The sequence below is a fragment of the Fulmarus glacialis genome, unplaced genomic scaffold, assembly GCF_000690835.1.
Source record: "Fulmarus glacialis isolate BGI_N327 unplaced genomic scaffold, ASM69083v1 scaffold17160, whole genome shotgun sequence".
In the NCBI taxonomy this organism is placed as follows: Eukaryota; Metazoa; Chordata; class Aves; order Procellariiformes; family Procellariidae; genus Fulmarus; species Fulmarus glacialis.
The window spans coordinates 1-8,931 of record NW_009188564.1 but is presented as its reverse complement, the minus strand read 5'-3'; positions in this window follow the sequence as shown (position 1 = coordinate 8,931).

The following is an 8,931-nucleotide window of genomic DNA, read 5'->3' as shown; positions in this document are numbered from 1 at the left end:
TCGTGTAGTAGTTTTATACTTCATACAGCCTGAAATATGTCTTCACAGTTTTACTTTACAGAAGAAAAAAGTACTGCAGTAAAAGCTTGTGGTATTTTGTTATTCTGCAACTAGAGAAGGCGGTGACTGACATTTTAGGCAGAATGATGCTTCTGCATTACATCCAATTAACAGGAACACACCTCATTCTTCATCAAATATGCTGCTATCTTGCTGACACACTGTAATTTCTTCATGTATTCTAGCAGTTTGTTAACATAAAGAGTGCTGATACCTGAAACCGAGGCTCTGGAAAAGGCTTGCTTACACCAGTAATTCCCACCACTAACAACGAAACCTTCTAGTGAAGGAGGAATTTTTCTCTTTTGCTCCTGTTGTGGTTTAACCCCAGCTGGCAGCTCAGCCCCACACAGCCGCTCGCCAACTCCCCGCCCAGCGGGATGGGGGAGAAAATCAGAAGCGTAAAAGAGCGAAAACTTGTGGGTTGAAATAACGACAGTTTAATAGGTAAAGCAAAAGCTGCACGACAAGCAAAGCAAAATAAGGAATTCATTCACTACTTCCTATCAGCAGGCAAATGTTTAGCTGTTTCCAGGAAGTGGGGCTTTCCTTCTTGAATTATATATTAATTATTTGTAGAAGGCCTTGCAAGCTGTCTGAATTTGACTGCCTAAAAGTTAAATGACTTACAAAATTCACACAAGTTAAAAAAAAGACTTTTCTTTAAAAAATATTAGAAATGAATTTTTTTTTTTAATAAATGACAGTTGATTGTACAGATCATTTAATTTTAAATGACTAAATTTATTGTCATCAGATAGCCACCCTGTTAGAAGACTGGCAAAAAATAATTCACTGAATTCAGAATTTGCTATTCCGATTTTTCTTATCAGTAACATGCAAATAAAACGTGCTTTTTTTCTACCTAAAGAAGGAATCACAGTCAAAATACATGCTTGAGAGCCCTAAAATATCACAATAGCCATATGTAGTGACAAAGCTTTGTACAGTTTCTGCCATTAACAGCCCTGATCCATTCATTTCCTTAGCTTTTGTTCTTGTTTGCTCCTATCAAAAGGAGCGCAAAAACTTAACAAACACTGCCCTTTGTATAATTCTATCTGAAATCAGACTTCACGTCTGCAGAATCTGAACTTGTCTCTCAAAGATTAATAATTAGTCATTTTTTGGTTTAACCACAAATATTAGAACTAGATATGCAATACAGTTGTAATTTTATCCTGCTCAAGACCCTTCAGTTTTACACATGCTCACAAATGCACAAAATCTGAAGTAAATGATGCAAATTGGTTTTGACACATTCCAAAACTACAGCTAGCTGACATCTTGAGTCATACGTCTCATGATTTGTCATAAGCCATGTGTTCACGTTTTTATTTTAGCAGAAACTAAGTAGGCTCAATTCCTTGTGCAGTTTTTAAAGCAAATGTTTTGAAAAGGGGATCTATTTGTATTATTCTTGATCATACCTATTAAAGATCTCATCTTAATATATACCTTACACCCACACTATAGTCTCTCCTCATTTAAGTCCATTTGAGTGAAACTGCTATTTATGCCAAGTTATGCAGTAGTTTTGTGATGCTTCTGCACAGCATTTGTCTGAATAATCATTGTTCGCTACTAAACAGCATTCACAACCAGCTCATTGACAAACTGATTCAACAATACTAAGTGAGCTGTATGCTTAAAAAAAAAAAAGGTGACACTGGCCATCTAAACACTTGTCCGTTCCAGAAAGTTCATAGAACTATTTCATGAACCATACACAGTCAACATTTGGCTCTCTTTTTCCTATATAAGACTAAAGCACACACAAGAAACTTCTAAAAATAAAAAAGTAAGCTTCATTTCACTGTAAAATCTACTAGGGAAAAACCCTCTTCTTTTATTACAGGTTTTATTTGGACTTATTTCTTTCCCTTTTTCTCCTTCTATAAAGAAGGAAATGGTGGAACTTAAATAATCTATTAAAAATACGCTATTAAGTAAGCTTTCTCCAGGTGAAGTACTTTCTTCTCCATCAGAAGACAATAATAATCTTTTAACAATATTAATAGAATATTTCAGTTGGAAGGGGCCTACAACGATCATCTAGTCCAACTGCCTGACCACTTCAGGGCTCACCAAAAGTTAAAGCACGTTATTAAGGGCATTGTCCAAATGCCTCTTAAACACTGACACGCTTGGGGCATCGACGACCTCTCTAGGAAGCCTGTTCCAGTGCCAATCTGTATGTGTGACTATTAGCATTACCGTAGAAGTCACAAATGAAAAGAGCGTGTAACAGAAATTCACCTTAGTCCTGATTCCTCCCTTTTGAAAAAGGGGAAAAAAAAATGCAGAAAAGGGAATCACAATATGGTAGCAACAACTCAAGAAAGGATAAGGTAAGGAAGTTTACTTAATACATTAAATGATAAAGAGTGGCTTGAAAGCTAAAATTATTCAGATTGTTCTAAGGTGCAGCCTACCAGGAGACAATTCTTGCACTCACAAACTGTGAAAAGAAACTAGAACCAACATAAAATACACCTACCACCCCGGTCCTCCTCTTAAAATGAATAATGACAAAAAAAAAAATCCTGTCAAACGTACTTTCAAGTCAGATTTAAGTGACAAAAAAAAGAAATAAAATTGTTTTTTAAAAGGACACTTTACAAGCTTTGTCAGAAACAGGAAACTGTTCATGACAACTCTATAGAATGAGGGAAATTTGTCTTGGTATCAATCTCTGATTCCAAGAGGAGAAAGTAAAAGCAAAAGGAAAAAAGTAACAGATGTACAAGTATTTAAAATTCATACAGCTCTAAATGAAGAGTGAAAACTGGACTCTACAACAGGAATTTTAAAATTTTATGCCAAAACTGTGATGTTAAACAGTATATAAACAGCACAGATTTTTTTCCTCTGCCAGTCCCACCTAGCTGAAGTTCTAGCTGGTTTCTTTCCCCCTCCTATTAGGCTTTCTGCAACATCTAATTCTGCTCTTTTCTTCCAACAGAAATGCACAGAAAATATGCTTTTATAACTGTAATAATGAACTCTTTTTGTTCGAACAGACTTTTCACGTAAGACAAGTTAATAACATTTCTTAAACATTACTGTAATAAAAATCAGAACTCTGTTAGCAAGTACAAAATTTTCAGATCTTAAGCACAAATAATATTTTCTAGAAAATAAGAAGCAGCATTACCCTCAACTTCACCCTTTACCTACTACCCCCAACTTTACTTATTGCAAACAAACAGCATGGGAATACACAAAATGCAGCTACACAGCTATTTGGACTAACATTCAAATCTTTATTACCTTGAAATAGACCTAAGTGCTTGTATTTTCATTCTGCATGACTCTGCAGAACAATTCAGCATCAGAATCACAATAAATGCATCAACAGAATCACGATTTGACCTAGACCCTTTAGTTAAATTTGTAATACATAATGCAGTTATTCGCTGCCACTGTTTTAGACATCAAGTAAAATATGACCCTATTCTGGATTCTGCTCTAAACACTATGCATACTGAAAGGTTCTCTGCAGTATCACTGTTGGGTTTTTTTTTTCCCCCATGCTAACAGTTAACATGCTCAACTACAAGTTTGACTGTAAATATCTTTCAGAAAAACACATTTCCGCACAAGGACATTTAACACCAAAATCTAAGTCAGTCAGCTACCTATGTTTCAAGATGTGAGAGCTCAGTCTTACTAATACCAGCAGCTATCCCGGCTTTAACTATTCTGCTACATAACGTATTACCCAAAACAAGCTCCAAATTGAATTACAGTAATTGTTGTACTATATCAGACCATCAATCTAATTGAGTACCCTGTACCAGCAGCCACTGCCTTATCACTTCAAAATTAGGAATTGCAATAAAGTGCAATTACTTTTCTCTGAAGCATTCATATTCTTTTTTCTTTTTTTTTTTTTTTTTTTTTCCTGGGTGGGTGGGGCAATGGACAACACGAAGCGGAGAACTGGAGAATTAACTATTTTCCCCAAAGCATGTTTATTTCTCATGTACTTTCTAATTATGCTTGAGCTAGAAGTATATGGATATTTAGCCACTATTTCCTCTAGGAACGCCTATGATTTTAATGTGAGATTACTTTTTCCTCTAATGAAATAGACCCATATGAAACAGCCATCCCAAGAACATACCAGTTTTTCAACTATTTAATGCTTTTAACAGGTGTGAGGCCAGAGCAGGTAAAAAACTCAAACCTTAGTATAAATAGACTGCTGCAAGCTTGCTACTTACCACATGAGAAGGTATGAACAGTAGTAGCATTTTCAGCCTTAAGGACCAAAACGTTCAACTATATCTATTACTGTTAGACTACCTGTACCTATTTGCCCATCTTAAACTCATTCATAATGTTTTGTGTTGTTTTTGTTTTGTTTTTTTAAATAAAAGGTACACCTTAGAAACTTGATATTCTTCTTTAGCCCATATCTCATGAGTGTTTCTTAGTCTCAGTTTGAAAGAACTAGCACAAAACAGTTGACTTAGCCAATCCTCTCGATTATCTGTCGAACAAACAAACAAGTGGTACACCTTGCACAATGAACGAAGAGTTCCTTCTCATCAAAATATAATAGTTTGAACAGAGAGGCTCTAACATCACCTAAATTCTCAGCTATGGGAATAATCTGGAGAAAGGAAGTGCTTGTCTTTTAAAACTAAAAAGAAATCATTTAAGTTGATGTGTGTCCAACAGAAGCACTGATAATAAGACCAAAAACACTGCTAAGGCTCACAATCATTTCACAGGTTTTCTTACCTCCAGTGCCAAGTCTTTCAGACCACCTTCCAAAACACTATTATAGACTTTCCCCAAAATACTGTTAATAACGAAAACTAGAAGATGGCGCACCTCTCTGATTCAATGCAAGTTTTATTTTTGCTCCCTATTTCTTTGAACACCTTTACAGCACAAGATTTCCTGAAGAAACAATCCACTTATTATCTGGTTACTTATTAAGAAACAGAATTATTAAACAGTAACCACAATGCTACCTAGAAGACTTTACTATGTTAGGTATTACTCGAACAATGAAATACAGTGTCAATGTACTTAGTGTCCCAGTCTCACAGATACTCTTTGTAACTTCACGTATACATGAATAACCAAAAAGAAAGAACAGTGAGATGGCCTGAAAATAGTTTTGTCATTTTCACTTTAAATCACATTTAATAATACTGGGGAGGGGCAGGGGAAGAGGAAGGAACAAATGTTAGCAAAACAGTAATAAACAGTGCCTGAAAACAAGAAGGCATAAAGCCATCGCACCATCTTCCTATTTGATGTAAATTCCCTGCCTTCTCCCTCCTCAACCACCACCAACATGAATAAAATTCTAATTCGACAGAGAAAATGACAGTTATGGGAATACTTTAGGTATGAAAAAGAAAGTTAACACAATGGTTCTGGTCGTATACACTATGATGCCTGTACCCTAAAAGACCTTAAAAAAAGGAAAAAAAAAAAACAAAAAAAACCAACAAACCAACAAACAAAAAAACCCACGCATAAACCCCACCTCCCAAAAACAAACATAAACCCAACCACCCTCTACAGTAGCTCTAACTTGGTGCGGTGAATCTTAACAGTCGGCCTGATTCAGCTGAAGTCCCGAAAGGAGCCATCCCAACACATTCCCCAAGCCCTCCACGCGCACTCCTATCACCTCCCTCATGGTGGTGGTAGGACCCATATTGCTGAACACAAAAGGAGAGCTGAACCATCTGAAAAATGATTTTTATACAGTTCATTTTCCAGACAGTTCAGCTCCCTTATCCGACTGACCGCACATTTGGCTGAGCACTTGTGCCTACACAAAGGATGCAGCAGAAATGCACAGCTTTCATCCACGGTGTACTATTAGAGCAGCTACGCCCATAGTGAAACTGCAACATGAAAAAACAATTACCCTGGAGTCAAATGATGCACCATAGCTTGTTCATGTGTGGAGGCCCTATTTAAAGCCTACCTACACAACACTTAAACACTATGTTTAACCACAATCTAGAAACAATTCACAAGGCTGCCTTGCTCTGCTAAAGTGAGCTATTAACTCTTAAAACTCAATTTCTGTCCCCCATCATGAGAGATCCTCAGCCTTGCAAAAAGAAGAGAAAAATAGCTGACTTACAATTAGTAAGTTTTCACAACTGATGCAAGAGAAAACAAAACATGAGATCTGTTACGGAAGAGTCCCACCATCCTTGGTACACCTAGGTTAAAACTGGCCTACCAGGGACTCGATTCTCAGAAAATCTTTGGTTATAGCACAAATACAATCTTAGTATCGACAATATAAAAATGAGATTGGCACTCTGAAATAAAAGACTACACTCTCAAAGCAAGATTCAAGTGGTTTATACCACAAATGGTGACTGTAGAAAAATATAATACCGAAATATTTGAAGAAAAATCATTTAAGAATATAAAACATAGTATAATGGCATTTCTGAACTCATGTATTTTCCTGTAGCATTACAAGCCTGCACAGCACGGTGTTAGCTTGTAAGAAAATGAAACATTTACTTTCATTGACCAAACAGAAAAATGAAAGTAATTTACAAGATGAAAATTGTATCGGATTTAACATTATTTGCACAAATTAAGTTACAGAAATAAAATACCTAAGGTTGTGAATTTCAGTCTAACAATAGAAAATTAACTCTAATAAGAATTCCTAAATAAATGTTTTCAAAACGAGGACAAAACCAGGAACATCATCATCTCTTGAAAAGACATCCACTTAAATAGATGTATAATCAAAGGCATGATTTTGCAAAGAACAAAACAGAAGCCTGGGATTAAATTCCATCCCCTGTTACACAGAGCCTGTATTCCCTCCTAAAGTAAAAGTCAGATGTCTAACACTACATTTACTGGTACTTTTATTTCTTAGCTTTTCTCCCTTCAGCCCGTTCTGTGAAGTTTAGTGAAAGCTCAAGGCATTCAAGTCTGAGAAGTGGTACCAAAACATGACAAAACATGCCTTCTTCAGAAAGAAGCATCTTCAAGCTAGATTTTTTTTTAAATGAAAAAAAAAATAAAGAAACAGAAGGTTAGCTCATCAGCAGCCTTAAAAGCTAAAGATTCTTTCGTTTGAGATAAGCAAGTTTTTGTTTAATGAAACAAGACATCGTGAAGAACACTTTTGTATGAAATGTAACTGTCACCCTACAAATAGGGTGCCAGCTTTCAGAAGCCTAAAATGTCAAGTAATACAAAGTTCACACATCTTTGACAACTGAAGCAAGAGCAGACAGAGAGGATGGAAAAGAGCATCAAGAACAAAGTAACCAACTTCTTTCCCCCCCCCTTCTCCCCCCCCCCCAATATCTACGACCCCCAATATCTAGGTAGGGACAAGGCAGAAAAGGGCATATAAACATTTATCAGGAAGTCTAAGAAAACTTCGTTAGGGACAGAAGACTAGGAAACGAGGAAGGACCTAGTCAGCATCACATCTCCAAATACAAGGATGCAGGACCAAGTCCAAATTTTGAGGAAGTACATCTTATGTCATTACATACGTGTTCTGACTATATTAGCATTTACCTGCATTCCAACAAACAAGAGACGTTTCTTGGGAAGAAGGGTCTGAATAAACTTATTTCTCATCAAGTCTTCTTACTTCAACCTTTAAAGTTTTTTTCCTCACTTTCTCTTTCTTTACATCCTTTCATATTCTAACCACATAGAAGAAACCCAAATCCATTCTACACTAAGATTGCACCTCCAACTCTTTATAAGTCATAGGATAAAAGAGAAAGATTCATGGTAAGTTTTTCCAAGCAACTTCTCACTATTGTTTGAAATGGATAATACAGCCTTAGAGTCTTACAAATAAATAAATGAATAAATAAGAATAGCATAGTAATAGCATACCATGTAAAAGTATCAGCACTTTGAAATTCCGAGCTGAATTTCCTTATGATCTTTCATTTCAAGAAAATTGAGAAATACTGGTATGTATGAGTATGTTTTCAACAAGTCAATTGCTACCAATTCTTCCATACCACGTGCATTTAAATGCCTGGGCCAATCCACCTCTTGCTCTGGAGAAAACCAATGCAGTAAGTAAACCTGTTCCAACTACAATAAATAGCTATGATTCATACTGTAACGTTCATAATATAACTAAAATAATGTATATGCCAACAGGCTTGATTGGACACATTACAAATCCTTTTGTATGAGCTCAAAAGTTGTCCACATGCCTAAGTCTCAGAAGTACCGGAGTTCAGAACTACTATGACCAACCAGAAAGCCTGGAGGGAAATCTTGCTTTGATGAACATTACAAGCAGAGCTCAGTCTTCCTCTGAAATCCTAGTCAGAAATTCAGAGACTAAATTATATAACAGTGCACCTGTAACGAAAACAATACTAGCAACAAATCGCTATCAGACACAATTCAGACATCTTAATTGCTGTTTTCCCAACTACTGTAGTTCACAACATCTTAGGAAAAAAAATAGCCAGGCCCCTCTCCGCTAGCAAGAACTACAGCACTGCAAGTAATACTTTTTTTTTAATCACTGATCTACACCTGAGATGAAAAGCACACACTGGGAGATTTTAAAAAAAAAAAAACCACACCAAAAAAACCCCAGGTAAGTCAAATCTGTGATATGAACCTGGCAAGCCCAGTTATTCCTACACACCAGATAGGTTGCATATAAAAACCGCAAAGCCACATAATGCACCTTACCAGCACACGCGGGCACAGACCGAACCAGGAAGGACACCTCAAACCAACCCACCCCCGATGTAGATCCCAGCCCCAGTTAATAGAACAGCGAGGGAAAAAGCCGCCTCAGCACAGCGCCCTGGGACCCGAGCGCCCGGCCAGATCTCGCCGGCGGCCGGCCACCGTGGGGCC